The sequence below is a fragment of the Mobula birostris genome, chromosome 8 (assembly GCF_030028105.1).
Source record: "Mobula birostris isolate sMobBir1 chromosome 8, sMobBir1.hap1, whole genome shotgun sequence".
Lineage (NCBI taxonomy): Eukaryota > Metazoa > Chordata > Chondrichthyes > Myliobatiformes > Myliobatidae > Mobula > Mobula birostris.
In genome coordinates this window covers 112,383,291-112,392,989 of record NC_092377.1, presented here as the reverse complement: position 1 = coordinate 112,392,989, position 9,699 = coordinate 112,383,291, and positions in this window count along the sequence as shown.

Sequence of the window (9,699 nt, the reverse complement as noted above, 5' to 3'; positions counted from 1 at the left end):
GATAATCGGTTGTGTGAGGTTCCCTGTCGATAATCGGTTGTGTGAGGTTCCGTGTGGATAATCGGTTGTGTGAGGTTCCCTGTGGATAATCTATTGTGTGAGTTTCCCTGTGGATAATCGGTTGTGTGAGGTTCCGTGTGGATAATCGGTTGTGTGAGGTTCCCTGGGGATAATCAGTTGGGTGACGTTCCCTGTCGATAATCAATTGTGTGATGTTCCGTGTGGATATTCAGCTGTATAAGGTTCTGTGTGGATAATCAGTTGTGTGAGGTTCGCTGTAGATAATCGTTTTGATGAGGTCCCCTGTGTATTATCACTTGGGTGCTGTTCCCTGTGGATAATCGGTAGTGCGAAATTCCCTGTCGATAATCGGTTGTGTGATGTTCCCTGTCGATAATCGGTTGTGTAAGATTCCATGCGGATATTCAGCTGTGTCAGGTTCCCTGTGGATAATCGGTTGTGTGAGGTTCCATGTGGATAATCGGTTGTGTGATGTTACGCGTGGATAATCTGTTGTGTGAGTTTCCCTGTGGATAATCGGTTGTGTGAGGTTCCCTGTGGATAATCGGTTGGGTGACGTTCTCTGTCGATAATCGATTGTGTGATGTTCCCTGTGGATAATCGGTTGGGTGACGTTCTCTGTCGATAATCGATTGTGTGATGTTCCGTGTGGATATTCAGCTGTATGAGGTTCCGTGTGGATAATCGGTTCTGTGAGGTTCGCTGTGGATAATAGTTTTGGTGAGGTTCCTTGTGGATAATTGGTTGTGTGAGGTTCCGTATAAATAATCGTTTGTGTGAGGTTCCCTGTGGATAATCGGTAGTGTAAGATTCCCTGTCGATAATCGGTTGTGTGAGGTTCCCTGTGGATAATCGGTTGTGTGAGGTTACATTTGGATATTCAGATGTGTGACGTTCCGTGTGGATAATCGTTTGTATGAGGTTCCCTGTTGATAATCGGTTGTGTGAGACTCTGTGTGGATAATCGTTTGTGTGAGGATCCCTGTTGATAATCGGTTGTGTCAGGTTCCGCGTGGATTTTCCGTTGTGTGAGGTTCCCTGTGGATAATCGGTTGTGAGATGTTACGCGTGGATAATCTGTTGTGTGAGTTTCCCTGTGGACAATCGGTTGTGTGATGTTCCCTGTGGATAATCGGTTGTGTGAGGTTCCCTGTTGATAATCGGTTGTGTGAGGTTCCGTGTGGATAATCGGGTGTGTGAGGTTCCGTGTGGATAATCGGTTGTGTGATGTTACGCGTGGATAATCTGTTGTGTGAGTTTCCCTGTGGATAATCGGTTGTATGAGGTTCCCTATGGATAATCGATTGTGTCAGGTTCCGTGTGGATAATCGGTTGTGTGAGGTTCCCTGTCGTTAAACGTTTGTGTGAGGATCCGCGTGGATATTCGGTTGTGTGAGGTCCCCTGTGTATTATCGGTTGGGTGCTGTTCCCTGTGGATAATCGGTAGTGCAAAATTCCCTGTGGATAATCGGTTCTGTGATGTTCCCGGTCGATAATCGGTTGTGTGAGGTTCCTTGTGGATAATCGGTTGTGTGAGGTTCCCTGTGGATAATCGGTTGTGTGAGATTCCATGTGGAAATTCAGTTGTGTGAGGTTCCGTGTGGAAAATCGGTTGTGTGAGCTTCCCTGTGTATAATCGGTTGTGTGATATTACGCGTGGATAATCTGTTGTGTGAGTTTCCCTGTGGATAATCGGTTGTATGAGGTTCCCTATGGATAATCGGTTGTGTGAGGTTCCCTGTCGTTAATCGGATTTGTGAGGTTCCGCGTGGATATTCGGCTGTGTGAGGTCCCCTGTGTATTATCGGTTGGGTGCTGTTCCCTGTGGACATTCAGTTGTGTGAGGTTCCGTGTGGATAATCGGTTGTGTGACGTTCCCTGTGGATAATCGGTTGTATGAGGTTCCCTGTGGATAATCGGTTCTGTGAGGTTCCCTGACATTAATCGGTTGTGTGAGGTTCTGTGTGGATAATCGGTTGTGTGAGGTTCCCTGTGGATAATCGGTTGTGTGAGGTTCCCTATGGATAATCGGTTGTGTCAGGTTCCGTGTGGATATTCGGTTGTGTGAGGTTCCCTGTCGTTAATCGTTTGTGTGAGGATCCGCGTGGATATTCGGTTGTGTGAGGTCCCCTGTGTATTATCGATTGGGTGCTGTTTCCTGTGGATAATCAGTAGTGCGAAATTCCCTGTGGATAATCAGTTCTTTGATGTTCCCTGTCGATAATCGGTTGTGTGAGGTTCCTTGTGGATAATCGGTTGTGTGAGGTTCCCTGTGGATAATCCGGACGCGTGGATAATCTGTGGTGTGAGGTTCACTGTGGATAATCGGTTTTGTGAGGCTCCCTGTGGATAATCGGTTGTCTGAGGTTCCCTATGGATCATCGGTTGTGTGAGGCTCCACGTGGATAATCGGTTGTGTGAGGTTCCCTGCGGATTATCGGTTGTGTGAGTTTCCGTGTGTGTAGTCGGTTGTATGAGATTCCCTGTGGGTAATCGGTTCTGTGAGGTTCGCTGTCGATAATAGGTTGTGTGAGGTTCTGTGTGGATAATCAGTTGTGTGAGGTTCCGTGTGGATAATCGGTTTTGTGAGGTTCACTGTGGATAATTGGTTGTGTGAGTTTCCGTGTGTGTAATCGGTTGTATGAGATTCCCTGTGGGTAATCGGTTCTGTGAGGTTCGCTGTCGATAATAGGTTGTGTGAGGTTCTGTGTGGATAATCAGTTGTGTGAGGTTCCGTGTGGATAATCGGTTTTGTGAGATTCACTGTGGATAATTGGTTGTGTGAGGTCCCCTGTCTATTATCGGTTGGCTGCTGTTCCCTGTGGATAATCGGTACTGCGACATTCCCTGTCAATAATCGGTTGTGTGATGTTCCCTGTCGATAATCGGTTGTGTGAGGTTCCTTGTGGATAAACAGTTGTGTGAGGTTCCCTGTGGATAATCGGTTGTGTGATGTTCCGTGTGGATATTCAGCTGTATGAGGTTCTGTGCGGATAATCGGTTGTGTGAGGTTCGCTGTAGATAATCGTTTTGATGAGGTTCCTTGTGGATAATCGGTTGTGTGAGCTTCCGTGTGGATAATCGATTGTGTGAGGTTCCGCGTGGATAATCGGTTGTGTGAGGTTCGCTGTAGATAATCTTTTGTGTCAGGTTCCCTGTGGATAATCGGTAGTGTAAGATTCCCTGTGGATAATCGGTTGTGTGAGGTTCCCTGTGGATAATCGGTTGTGTGAGGTTCCATTTGGATATTCAGATGTGTGACGTTCCGTGTGGATAATCGGTTGTGTGAGGTTCCTTGTGGATAATCTGTTGTGTGAGTTTCCCTGTGGATAATCGGTTGTATGATGTTCCATGCGTATAAACGGTTGGGTCAGGTTCCCTGCGGATAATCGGTTCTGTGAGGCTCTGTGTGGATAATCGGTTGTGTGAGGTTCCATGTGGATATTCAGTTGTGTGAGGTTCCGTGTGGATAATCGGCTGTGTGAGGTTCCGTGTGGATAATCGGCTGTATGAGGTTCCCTATGGATAATCGGTTGTGTCAGGTTCCGTGTGGATAATCGGTTGTGTGAGGTTCCCTGTCGTTAATCGTTTGTGTGAGGATCCGCGTGGATATTCGGTTGTGTGAGGTCCCCTGTGTATTATCGGTTGGGTGCTGTTCCCTGTGGATAATCGGTAGTGCGAAATTCCCTGTGGATAATCGGTTGTGTGAGATTCCATGTGGATATTCAGTTGTGTGAGCTTCCGTGTGGAAAATCGGTTGTGTGAGGTTCCCTGTGGATAATCGGTTGTGTGATATTACGCGTGGATAATATTTTGTGTGAGTTTCCCTGTGGATAATCGGTTGTGTGATGTTACGCGTGGATAATCTATTGTGTGAGTTTCCCTGTGGATAATCGGTTGTGTGAGGTTCCGTGTGTATAATCGGTTGTGTGAGGTTCCCTGTGGATAATCGGTAGGGTGACGCTCCCTGTCGATAATCAATTGTGTGATGTTCCGTGTGGATATTCAGCTGTATGAGGTTATGTGTGGATAATCGGTGGTGTGAGGTTCGCTGTAGATAATCGTTTTGATGAGGTTCCTTGTGGATAATCGGCAGTGTAAGATTCCCTGTCGATAATCGGTTGTGTGAGGTTCCCTGTGGATAATTGGTTGTGTGAGGTTCCCTATGGATAATCGGTTGTGTCAGGTTCCGTGTGGATAATCGGTTGTGTGAGGTTCCCTGTCGTTAATCGTTTGTGTGAGGATACGCGTGGATATTCGGTTGTGTGAGGTCCCCTGTGTATTATCGGTTGGGTGCTGTTCCCTGTGGATAATCGGTAGTGCGAAATTCCCTGTGGATAATCGGTTCTGTGATGTTCCCTGTCGATAATCGGTTGTGTGAGGTTCCTTGTGGATAATCGGTTGTGTGAGGTTCCCTGTGGATAATCGGTTGTGTGAGATTTCATGTGGAAATTCAGTTGTGTGATGTTCCGTGTGGAAAATCGGTTGTGTGAGCTTCCCTGTGGATAATCGGTTGTGTGATATTACGCGTGGATAATCTGCTGTGTGAGTTTCCCTGTGGATAATCGGTTGTATGAGGTTCCCTATGGATAATCGGCTGTGTCAGGTTCCGTGTGGATAATCGGTTGTGTGATGTTCCCTGTCGATAATCGGTTGTGTGAGGCTCCCTGTGGATAATCGGTTGTGTGAGATTCCATGTGGATATTCAGTTGTGTGAGGTTCCGTATAAATAATCGTTTGTGTGAGGTTTCCTGTGGATAATCGGTTGAGTGAGCTTCCGTGTGGATAATCGATTGTGTGAGGTTCCGCGTGGATGATCGGTTGTGTGAGTTTCCGTATAAATAATCGTTTGTGTGAGGTTCCCTCTGGATAATCGGTAGTGTAAGATTCCCTGTCGATAATCGTTTGTGTGAGGATCCCTGTTGATAATCGGTTGTGTCAGGTTCCGCGTGGATTTTCGGTTGTGTGAGGTTCCCTGTGGATAATCGGTTGTATGAGGTTCCCTGTAGATAATCGGTTGTGTGCGATTCCCTGTGGATAATCGGTTGTGTGAGATTACCTGTGGATAATCGGTTGTGTGAGATTCCATGTGGATATTCAGTTGTGCGAGGTTCCATGTGGATAACCAGTTCTGTGAGGTTCGCTGTGGATAATCGGTTGTGTGAGCTTCCATGTGGATATTCAGTTGTGTGAGGTTCCGTGTGGATAATCGGTTGTGTGAGGTTCCCTATGGATAATCGGTTGTGTGATGTTACGCGTGGATAATCCGTCTTGTGAGTTTCCCTATGGATAATCGGTTGTGTCAGGTTCCGTGTGGATAATCGGTTGTGTGAGATTCCATGTGGATATTCAGTTGTCTGAGCTTCCGTGTGGAAAATCGGTTGTGTGAGGTTCCCTGTGGATAATCGGTTGTGTGAGGTTCCGTGTGGATAATCAGTTGTGTGATGTAACCTGTTGATAATCGGTTGTCTGATGTTCCATGCGTATAATCGTTTCGGTCAGGTTCCCTGTGGATAATCGGTTCTGTGAGGCTCTGTGTGGATAATCGGTTGTGTGAGGTTCGCTGTGGATAATCGGTTGTTTGAGTTTCTGCGTAGAAATTCGGTTGTGCGAGGTTCCATGTGGATAACCGGTTCTGTGAGGTTCGCTGTGGATAATCGGTTGTGTGAGGTTCGCTGAGGATAATCGGTTGTGTGAGTTTCCGCGTGGATAATCGTTTGTGTGAGAGTCCATGTGGATAATCTGTTCTTTGAAGTTCCCTGTCGATAATCGGATGTGTGATGTTCCGTGTGGATATTCAGCTGTATGAGGTTCCATGTGGATAATCAGTTGTGTGAGCTTCCCTGTGGATAATCGGTTCTGTGAGGCTCTGTGTGGATAATCGGTTGTGTGAGGTTCGCTGTCGATAATCGGTTCTCTGAGGTTCTTTGTGGACAATCGGTTGTGTGATGCTCCCTGTCGATATTCGGTTGTGTGAGGATCTGTGTGGATAATCTGTTGTGTGAGTTTCCCTGTGGATAATCGGTTGTATGAGGTTCTCTATGGATAATCGGTTGTGTCAGGTTCCGTGTGGATAATCGGTTGTGTGAGGTTCCCTGTCGTTAATCGTTTGTGTGAGGATCCGTGTGGATATTCGGTTGTGTGAGGTCCCCTGTGTATTATCGGTTGGGTGCTGTTCCCTGTGGATAATCGGTAGTGCGAAATTCCCTGTGGATAATCGGTTGTGTGAGATTCCATGTGGATATTCAGTTGTGTGAGGTTCCGTGTGGAAAATCGGTTGTGTGAGGTTCCCTGTGGATAATCGGTTGTGTGATATTACGCGTGGATAATCTGTTGTGTGAGTTTCCCTGTGGATAATCGGTTGTGTGAGGTTCCCTGAAGATAATCGGTTGTGTGAGGTTCCGTGTGGATAATCGGTTGTGTGAGGTTCCCTGTGGATAATCGGTAGGGTGACGCTCCCTGTCGATAATCAATTGTGTGATGTTCCGCGTGGATATTCAGCTGTATGAGGTTCTGTGTGGATAATCGGTTGTGTGAGGTTCGCTGTAGATAATCGTTTTGATGAGGTTCCTTGTGGATGATCGGTTGTGTGATCTTCCGTGTGGATAATCGTTTGTGTCAGGTGCCCTGTGGATAATCGGCAGTGTAAGATTCCCTGTCGATAATCGGTTGTGTGAGGTTCCCTGTGTATTATCGGTTGGGTGCTGTTCCCTGTGGATAATCGGTAGTGCGAAATTCCCTGTGGATAATCGGTTGTGTGAGATTCCATGTGGATATTCAGTTGTGTGAGGTTCCGTGTGGAAAATCGGTTGTGTGAGGTTCCCTGTGGATAATCGGTTGTGTGATATTACGCGTGGATAATCTGTTGTGTGAGTTTCCCTGTGGATAATCGGTTGTGTGAGGTTCCCTGAAGATAATCGGTTGTGTGAGGTTCCGTGTGGATAATCGGTTGTGTGAGGTTCCCTGTGGATAATCGGTAGGGTGACGCTCCCTGTCGATAATCAATTGTGTGATGTTCCGCGTGGATATTCAGCTGTATGAGGTTCTGTGTGGATAATCGGTTGTGTGAGGTTCGCTGTAGATAATCGTTTTGATGAGGTTCCTTGTGGATGATCGGTTGTGTGATCTTCCGTGTGGATAATCGTTTGTGTCAGGTTCCCTGTGGATAATCGGCAGTGTAAGATTCCCTGTCGATAATCGGTTGTGTGAGGTTCCCTGTGTATTATCGGTTGGGTGCTGTTCCCTGTGGATAATCGGTAGTGCGAAATTCCCTGTGGATAATCGGTTCTGTGATGTTCCCTGTCGATAATCGGTTGTGTGAGGTTCCTTGTGGATAATCGGTTGTGTGAGATTCCATGTGGAAATTCAGATGTGTGAGGTTCCGTGTGGAAAATCGGTTGTGTGAGCTTCCCTGTGGATAATCGGTTGTGTGATATTACGCGTGGGTAATCTGTTGTGTGAGTTTCCCTGTGGATAATCGGTTGTATGAGATTCCCTATGGATAATCGGTTGTGTCAGGTTCCGTGTGGATAATCGGTTGTGTGAGGTTCCCTGTCGTTAATCGGATTTGTGAGGTTCCGCGTGGATATTCGGTTGTGTGAGGTCCCCTGTGTATTATCGGTTGGGTGCTGTTCCCTGTGGATAATCGGTAGTGCGAAATTCCCTGTCGATAATCGGTTGTGTGATATTCCATGTGGATATTCAGTTGTGTGAGGTTCCGTATAAATAATCGTTTGTGTGAGGTTTCCTGTGGATTATCGGTTGAGTGAGCTTCCGTGTGGATAATCGATTGTGTGAGATTCCACGTGGATGATCGGTTGTGTGAGGTTCCCTGTGGGTAATCGGTTGTATGAGATTCCCTGTGGATAATCGGTTGTGTGAGATTCCATGTGGATATTCAGTTGTGTGAGGTTCCGTGTGGATAATCAGTTGTGTGAGGTTCACTGTGGATAATCGGTTCTGTGAGGTTACCTGATGTTAATCGGTTGTGTGAGGTTCCGCGTGGATATTCGGTTGTGTGAGGTTACCTGATGTTAATCGGTTGTGTGAGGTTCCGTGTGGATAATCGGTTGTGTGAGGTTCCCTGTGGATAATCGGTTGTGTGAGATTCCATGAGGATATTCAGTTGTGTGAGGTTCCGTGTGGATAATCAGTTGTGTGAGGTTCACTGTGGATATTCGGTTCTGTGAGGTTACCTGATGTTAATCGGTTGTGTGAGGTTCCGCGTGGATATTCGGTTGTGTCAGGTTCCCTGTGTATTATCGGTTGTGTGATGTTCCCTGTCGATAATCGTTAGTGTGAGGTTCCCTGTGGATAATCGGTTCTGTGAGCTTCCATGTGGATATTTAGTTGTGTGAGATTTCGTGTGGATAATCGGTTGTGTGAGGTTCCCTATGGATAATCGGTTGTGTGATGTTACGCGTGGATAATCTGTCTTCTGAGTTTCCCTATGGATAATCGGTTGTGTCAGGTTCCATGTGGATAATCGGTTGTGTGAGATTCCATGTGGATATTCAGTTGTGTGAAGTTCCGTGTGGAAAATCGGTTGTGTGAGGTTCCCTGTGGATAATCGGTTGTGTGATATTGAGCGTGGATAATCTGTTGTGTGAGTTTCCCTGTGGATAATCGGTTGTGTGAGGTTCCCTTTAGATAATCGGTTGTGTGAGGTTCCCTGTGGATAATAGGTTGTGTGAGATTCCATGTGGATATTCAGTTGTGTGAGGTTCCGTGTGGATAATCGGTTGTGTGAGGTTCCCTGTGGATAATCGGTTGTGTGATGTTACGCGTGGATAATCTATTGTGTGAGTTTCCCTGTGGATAATCGGTTGTGTGAGGTTCCGTGTGGATAATAGGTTGTGTGAGGTTCCCTGGGGATAATCGGTTGGGTGACGTTCCCTGTCGATAATCAATTGTGTGATGTTCCGTGTGGATATTCAGCTGTATGAGGTTCTGTGTGGATAATCGGTTGTCTGATGTTCGCTGTAGATAATCGTTTTGATGAGGTTCCTTGTGGATGATCGGTTGTGTGAGCTTCCGTGTGGATAATCGTTTGTGTCAGGTTCCCTGTGGATAATCGGCAGTGTAAGATTCCCTGTCGATAATCGGTTGTGTGAGGTTCCCTGTGGATAATCGGTTGTGTGAGGTTCCAATTGGATATTCAGATGTGTGACGTTCCATGTGGATAATCGGTTGAGTGAGGTTCCTTGTGGATAATCTGTTGTGTGAGCTTCCCTGTGGAGAATCGGTTGTATGATGTTCCCTATGGATAATCGGTTGTGTCAGGTTCCGTGTGGATAATCGGTTCTGTGAGGTTCCCTGACGTTAATCGGTTGTGCGAGGTTCCGCGTGGATATTCGGTTGTGTGAGGTTCCCTGTGTATTATCGGTTGTGTGAGGTTCCCTGTGTATTATCGGTTGTGTGAGGTTCCCTGTCGATAATCGTTAGTGTGAGGTTCCCTGTGGATAATCGGTTGTGTGAGCTTCCATGTGGATGTTCAGTTGTGTGAGGTTCCGTGTGGATAATCGGTTGTGTGAGGTTCCCTATGGATAATCGGTTGTGTGATGTTACGCGTGGATAATCTGTCTTGTGAGTTTCCCTATGGATAATCGGTTGTGTCAGGTTCAGTGTGGATAATCGGTTGTGTGAGATTCCATGTGGATATTCAGTTGTGTGAGGTTC